Source organism: Tamandua tetradactyla, chromosome 2 (assembly GCF_023851605.1).
Source record: "Tamandua tetradactyla isolate mTamTet1 chromosome 2, mTamTet1.pri, whole genome shotgun sequence".
Classification (NCBI taxonomy): domain Eukaryota; kingdom Metazoa; phylum Chordata; class Mammalia; order Pilosa; family Myrmecophagidae; genus Tamandua; species Tamandua tetradactyla.
In genome coordinates this window covers 212,186,864-212,195,127 of record NC_135328.1, presented here as the reverse complement: position 1 = coordinate 212,195,127, position 8,264 = coordinate 212,186,864, and the positions used below count along the sequence as shown (strand labels likewise).

The 8,264-nt window shown below is 35.3% G+C and overlaps 1 pseudogene; it reads left to right on the top strand.

The window, feature by feature from the left end:
- The first annotated feature begins 1,114 nt into the window (after positions 1-1,114).
- Positions 1,115-1,752, top strand: LOC143658618 (CCR4-NOT transcription complex subunit 7 pseudogene; annotated as a pseudogene).
- The last annotated feature ends 6,512 nt before the right edge of the window (positions 1,753-8,264 follow it).

Sequence of the window (8,264 nt, the reverse complement as noted above, 5' to 3'; positions counted from 1 at the left end):
TAGTCCCAACAACAATGAAAGAGTGTTGCTACTTTTCTACATCCTCTCCAATACTTAGTTTCCACTTGCAATAACCATTCTAGTGGGTGTGAAATGATATCTCCTTGTGGTTTTGATTTGCCCTTCCCGATGACCAGTGATGTTGAGCATCTTTCCATGTGCATTTTGTCCATTTGTATGTCTCCTTTGGGAAAATGTCTATTTAAGTACTTTGCGCATTTTAAAATTAGGTTGCTTGTCTTTTTGTTACTGAGTGTGAGAGTTCTTTTACAAATCATGGATATTAAACCCTTATTAGATATATTTTCTCCTATTCTGTAAGTTGTCTTTTTACTTTCATGATGATGCCCTTTGATGCAAAAAAAGTTTTACATTTTAATGAAGTCCCATTTATCCATTTTTTTCTTTTGTTGATGACACTTTTTTGTGTGTATGCTGAATGGCGAGGTCACATTTCATTCTTTTTCCATTTGAGTATCGCATTCCTGCAGCACCATTTGTTGAATTTTTGTTTGTTTGTTTGCTGGTTTGTTTGTTTTGGGGAAGTACATGGGCAGGTAATCAAACCCAGGTCTCCCGCATGGCAGGCAAGAATTCTACCACTGAACTACCCTCACACCCCCTGTTGATACAGTTTAAGTGTAACGTGTAGAAAACATTGCCTACGCACCACAACTCCTCTTTTCCCTTTACTGGGTGAGAGGTGTCTATAGGGCATTGGCCACTGCTGCCAGGTGCTGTCTCTATGGCGAGGAGGAGGAGAGCGAGCTCAGAGACAAAGTACACAAATAAATGATAATTATTTTATTAAATACATCTCTAATCAAGTACAACATTTTGATCCTTGCATCTAGACTCCCTTGTGCCTTCACTACGCCAGCAGCACCTATAGATCAGAGCCAAAGTACTTGTGAAGTTTGGGCTTGCAATGTAGATGAAGAGATGAGGAAAATTCGTCGTTATCCAAAAATAAAATCATATTGCTATGGACACCGAGTTTCCAGGTGTGATTGCAGGGCCTATTGGAGAATTCGGAAGCAATGCTAACTTACAGCAGCAACTCTTGCTGTGTAATGTAGACGTGTTAAAGATAATTCACGTAGGACTCACATTTATGAATGAGCAAGGAGAATATCCTCCAGGAACTTTAACATGAGAGTTTAATTATAAATTAAATTTGACGGAGGACATTTATGCCCAAGACTCTCTGGAGTTACTAACAGCATCTGGCATCCAGTTTAAAAAACACGCAGAGGAAGGAATTGAGACCCAGTACTTTGCAGAACTTCTTATGACACCTGGAATAGTCATCCGTGAAGGGGTCACATGGTTATCATTTCATAGTGGTTATGACTTTGGCTATTTAATCAAAAGCCAACTCAAACTTGCCTGAAGAAGAACTTGACTTCTTTGAGACCCTTTAGTTGTTTTTTCCTGTCATTTATGATGTGAAGTACCTCATAAAGAGCTGCAGAAATCTCAAAGAGGGGAATTACAGGAAGTTGCTGAGCAGTTAGAGCTGGGACAGAGAGGGCCACAGCATCAGGCAGAATTTGAGTTCATTGCTTTTTCAAAATGAGAGAAATGTTCTTTGAAGGTCATATTAATGATGCCACATATTGCAGTCATTTGTACGGACTTGGTTCTGGGTCATCCTATGTGCAGAATGGCACAGGGAATGCATGTGAACAGGCCAACAAGCCAACAAGCAGTTGTGACATGAAAGAGTCCTTTCATATTTATTTTATTTGAGCTTCACACATGGCTTGTATATAGGTTTTATCTCTCATTGAATCCCTGGAACAACAGACAGCACTTTTTCCCCCCTTTCACAGCCCATTTTATTTTCTGCTTTTCAGTACTAAATATGATCATTCCTATCTCAGATCTTAATAAATAGAAAAGCATTCAGATTAAATTTGGCCTTAACTTAATATACTTGTTAGCAAGCGTGTGTGACAGAGAGTAGGGGGGAAAGTCCATCATATTGAATATTTTGATAAACTTTACCTACTTGTGTTTGGTTTGTTTTTCCCCTTTCCTAAACTAACTAGAACTGACTCTAATTCATTTCCCTGGCTCATGTCTTTCCCTTCCATTCTGCAGGAGTTTTAGCTATTTGAGATAGTGGACCATCAATTTTGCACTTTAGGGCATGACTCTGACTCACATCCTCTGTTTCATCAGAAATTTTGTTTTTTCTTGCTTTTAGCTGGAAAAATAGCCATCTGCCAACTTTATACAGTATTTACTTGTTTTTTGACCCACAGAATATAGCACATACATTGTGCAAATGGTTGATTCAGTCAAGACTAATATTAAAAAAAAAAGCAAACTACTGAGGAGTTTAGACTGCTGTTTCTGTACATAATGTTTAATCTTGCAAGCGCATCTAGTATCTAGTCCCTTTCTAATTGGCATTTGTTGGCTTCTCTATGACTGAAGAATTTTTCAAATCTGCTTTACGCCTTTCAGGAAAAAAATCCCTTGTGACTGGATTTTGAGTAGCTGCCAGTAAACTGGTATTCAAGACGTTGAAGCTGCAGTTATTTTATGGCAGCACACTTCCCTTGCTCTGCTTATTTTTTATCCCATCACTGTTTACCCTTATTTTAAAAATTTTATAGCCATACATATGATGCCCTTGATTTGTTGATTCCATAAGTCAATTTCATTTAAGTCCAAAGATGGCAAATTTTCCATAAATCAATTTCATTAAAGTCCAAAGATGGCAAATTTTTAGGTATATTTTGCATCAAATTAGAAAAAAAAATTGTGCTTTCATTATTGCTGCAAAGATAAATATTGGATAGATTTGGTGCAAAACTATAAAATACTAATATAGTTAATAAAATTACCTGAGGAGTGTAATGCCTGTTTATTTTCTGTTTATATCTCTGCAATATATTTTATATATGTTGACAAAAGAGACTGTGAAATATTTAGCCCTGCAGAATATGTGACAGGACTACAGCATGTGTTGGAAAACTATTTGGTAATCATTAGGTCTACCCTGAAATGACAGACTACAAGTTATGTGTGTGTAATCTATATGTCAATCGGTAATATTAGCAGATCTCCAAATATTAGCCACATTGGTTTGTTTCCCTTGTATATTCTTTACTTATATTCCCATGATGTAACTGGATGGTCTTTTTTAAACAAAGCATTATTTTCAAAACAGAGGGTATTACTTGTTTTTAAAGCTTTTGTAAATAAAGGCTTTAGAAATGTTTTGTTAAAACAAACAAATAAACAAAACCATTGCCTAAAACAAGGTCCTGAAGACGTTTTCCTATGTTTTCTTCTAGGAATTTTATAATTTTGATTCCTTATTTAGCTCTGGGCCATTTTGAGGTTTTGGCTTTTTTTTATATGGTGTGAAGTAGAGATCCACCTACATTCTTTTGAATATGGATAAACAGTTTTCCAGCACCATTTATTGACGAGGATATCCTTTCCTCATTAATTGGACGTGGAAACCTTGTCAAAAACCAATTGGCCAGGGATATGAGTATTTATTTCTGCACTCTCAGTTTGATTCCCCCGGTCTGTATGTCTGTTCTTGTACCAGCACCATTCTGTTTTCATCACCATAGCTTTGTAATAAGTCTTAGTATCTAGGAGTTCTATAATCGGAAAGTGTGAGGCCTCCAACTTGGTTGTACTTTTCCAGGACGGTTTTGAGTATTCAGGGCCCCTCACCCTTCCAAATAAATTTGACAACTGGCTTTTCCATTTTTGAGAAGAAGGCTGTTGGAATTTTTATTGAGACTGTGTTGAATATATAAGTAATTTTGGGTAGAATTGACATCTTAAAAATATTTAGTCTTCCAATTCACGAACATGAAATCTCCTTCTATTTATTTAGGTCTTCTTTGATTTTTTTTTCAGCCATGTTTTGTAGTTTTCACATGTAAGTCCATTACCTCTTAGGTTAAATTTATTCCTAGATATTTGATTTTTTTAGATGCTATTGTAAATAGAATTTTTTTCCTGATTTCCTCTTCAGAGTGTTCATTTTATGTTTCTGTTTTGATATTTGTGTTGATCTTGTACCCTGCCAATTAAAAAATCCTCACCAAAATGGTAGAAAACCAAATCCAACAGCACATTTAAGATAATTATATACCATAATTAGCTCTAGTAGCTTTATTTGTTCTAGTAGCTTTGTTGTGGATTTTTCAGGATTTTTTTCTATATAGGATAATGCCACCTACGAATAGGAAATTTTTTATTCTTCATTTTCAGTTTGGATGACTGTTATTTCTTTTTCTTGTCTAATTGCTCTGACTAGAACTTCCAGCACAGTGTTGAATAACAGTGATGTCAGTGGGCATCCTTGTCTTGGTCCTGTTCTAAAGAGAAAAGCTTTCAGTCTTTCAACATTGAATGTGATGGGGCTTTCATATATGCTCGTTATCATGTTGAGGAACTTTCCTTCTGTTCCTATTTTACTGATATTTTTATCAAAAATCAGTGCTGTGTTTTGTCAAATGCCTTTTATGAGTCAAATGAGAGGATCGTGTGCTTTTTATATGTAATTCTTTTCTTAGAGAAGTTGTAGGTTTACAGAAAAATCATGCAGAAAATATGAGTTCCCATAGACTCTCCCCCCTTATTAATACTTACATTACTGTGGCAACTTTGTTGCAATGATGAAAGATTATTATTATTATTATATACTATTAACTATGATACAGAGTTTACATTATGTTTCACTGTATTGTTTTTTAAAATATGTCACTCTAGTAAGTTACATACAACCTAAAATTTCCCCCTTTTAACCACATTCAAATATATAATTCAGTGCTGTTAGTTTCATTCACAAGGTTGTGCTACCATCTCCACCAGTTGAGATGATTGCATGTTTTTTTAATTGCACACTCTTGCACAGCTAAGAGAAAGCTATTTTGTTCTATTAATGTGGCGTATTACATTAATTTTTTCTTATATTGAACCACCCTTTCATACCTGGGGTAAATCTCACTTGATTAAGATGTATATTTCTTTTAAAGTGCTGTTGAATTTGGTTTGCTAATATTTTGTTGAGGATTTTTTTTTTCATCTATATTCATAAGGGGTATTGGTTTGTAATTATTTTTTCTTTTGGTATCTTTACCTGGCCTTGGTATTGGGGTGATTTTGCCCTCATAGAATATCTCTCCTCTTCAATTTTTTTGGAAGAGTTTGGCATGATTAATGAAGTCATCTGATCCTTAGCTCTCCATTGTTGGGAGGTTTTTGATTACTGATTGAATCTCTTTACCTGTTATTGGTCTGTTGAAGTCTTCTATTTCTTCTTGAGGCAGTTAGATAGTTTTGAGGTTTCTAGTAAATTGTCCATTTCCTGTAGGTTAGCTAAATTGTTGGCAAACATTTGTTCATAAGCTTCTCTTATAGAACTTTGTTTCCATAGGAGCAGGAGTGATGCCCCCTTTCATTTGTGATTTTAGCTATTTGAAACCTCTCTCTCTCTTTCTCTTTGTCAATTTTATTGATATTTCCAAAGAACAAACTAGTTTCATTGATATTCTCTGTTGTTTTTTATTCTCTATTTCATTTCTCCCTACTCTGATCTTTATTTTTCTTCCTTCTGCTCGCTTAGGGTATAGTTTGCTCTTTTTCTCATTCCCCTACTCATGAGGCTAGGACTCTGATTAGAGATCTTTTTTTTTTTACATGGGCAGGCACCGGGAAACGAACCCAGGTCCTCTGGCATGGCAGGCAAGCATTCTTGCCTGCTGAGCCACCATGGCCTGCCCAAGATCTTTTTTTTTTTTTTTTTTTTTTTTTTATTAATTAAAAAAAGAATTAACAAAACAATTAGAAATCATTCCAATCTACATGTACAATCAGTAATTCTTAATAACATCACATAGTTGCATATTCATCATTTCTTAGTACACTTGCATCGATTTAGAAAAAGAAATAAAAAGACAACAGAATAAGAATTAAAACAATAATAGAAAGAAAAAAAAACAAAAAAAACAAAAACAAAAAACCTATACCTCACATGCAGCTTCATTCAGTGTTTTAACATAATTGCATTACAATTGGGTAGTATTGTGCTGTCCATTTCTGAGTTTTTATATCCAGTCCCGTTGTACAGTCTGTATCCCTTCATCTCCAATTATCCCTTCTCTTTTTTTTTTTTTTTTTAATTAACAGAAAAAAAGAAATTAACCCAACATTTAGAGATCATACCATTCTACACATGCAATCATTAATTCTTAACATCATCACATAGCTGCATGATCATCATTTCTTAGTACATTTGCATTGGTTTAGAAGAACTAGCAACATAACCGAAAAAGATATAGAATGTTAATATAGAGAAAAAAATAAAAGTAATAATAGTAAAATCAAAACAAAACAACACAAAACAAAACAAAAACCTATAGCTCAGATGCAGCTTCATTCAGTGTTTTAACATGATTACTTTACAATTAGGTATTATTGTGCTGTCCATTTTTGAGTTTTTGTATCTAGTCCTGTTGCACAGTCTGTATCCCTTCAGCTTCAATTACCCATTGTCTTACCCTGTTTCTAACTCCTGCTGATCTCTGTTACCAATGACATATTTCAAGTTTATTCTCGAATGTCCGTTCACATCAGTGGGACCATACAGTATTTGTCCTTTAGTTTTTGGCTGGATTCACTCAGCATAATATTCTCTAGGTCCATCCATGTTATTACATGGTTCATAAGTTTATCTTGTCTTAAAGCTGCATAATATTCCATCGTATGTATATACCACAGTTTGTTTAGCCACTCTTCTGTTGATGGAGATTTTGGCTGTTTCCATGTCTTTGCAATTGTAAATAATGCTGCTATAAACATTGGTGTGCAAATGTCCGTTTGTGTCTTTGCCCTTAAGTCCTTTGAGTAGATACCTAGCAATGGTATTGCTGGGTCATATGGCAATTCTATATTCAGCTTTTTGAGGAACCGCCAAACTGCCTTCCACAGTGGTTGCACCCTTTGACATTCCCACCAACAGTGGATAAGTGTGCCTCTTTCTCCGCATCCTCTCCAGCACTTGTCATTTTCTGTTTTGTTGATAATGGCCATTCTGGTGGGTGTGAGATGATATCTCATTGTGGTTTTGATTTGCATTTCTCTAATGGCCAGGGACATTGAGCATCTCTTCATGTGCCTCTTGGCCATCCGTATTTCCTCTTCTGAGAGGTGTCTGTTCAAGTCTTTTTCCCATTTTGTAATTGGGTTGGCTGTCTTTTTGTTGTTGAGATGAACAATCTCTTTATAAATTCTGGATACTAGACCTTTATCTGATATATCATTTCCAAATATTGTCTCCCATTGTGAAGGCTGTCTTTCTACTTTCTTGATGAAGTTCTTTGATGCACAAAAGTGTTTAATTTTGAGGAGTTCCCATTTATTTATTTCCTTCTTCAGTGCTCTTGCTTTAGGTTTAAGGTCCATAAAACCGCCTCCAGTTGTAAGATCCATAAGATATCTCCCTACATTTTCCTCTAACTGTTTTATGGTCTTAGACCTAATGTTTAGATCTTTGATCCATTTTGAGTTAACTTTTGTATAGGGTGTGAGAGATGGGTCTTCTTTCATTCTTTTGCATATGGATATCCAGTTCTCTAGGCACCATTTATTGAAGAGACTGCTCTGTCCCAGGTGAGTTGGCTTGACTGCCTTATCAAAGATCAAATGTCCATAGATGAGAGGGTCTATATCTGAGCACTTTTTTCGATTCCATTGGTCGATATATCTATCTTTATGCCAATACCATGCTGTTTTGACCACTGTGGCTTCATAATATGCCTTAAAGTCAGGCAGCGCGAGACCTCCAGCTTCGTTTTTTTTCCTCAAGATGTTTTTAGCAATTCGGGGCACCCTGCCCTTCCAGATAAATTTGCTTATTGGTTTTTCTATTTCTGAAAAATAAGTTGTTGGGATTTTGATTGGTATTGCATTGAATCTGTAAATCAATTTAGGTAGGATTGACATCTTAACTATATTTAGTCTTCCAATCCATGAACCCGGTATACCCTTCCATCTATTTAGGTCTTCTGTGATTTCTTTTAGCAGTTTTTTGTAGTTTTCTTTATATAGGTTTTTTGTCTCTTTAGTTAAATTTATTCCTAGGTATTTTATTCTTTTAGTTGCAATTGTAAATGGGATTCGTTTCTTGATTTCCCCCTCAGCTTGTTCCTTACTAGTGTATAGAAATGCTACAGATTTTTGAATGTTGATCTTGTAACCTGCTACTTTGCTGTACTCATTTA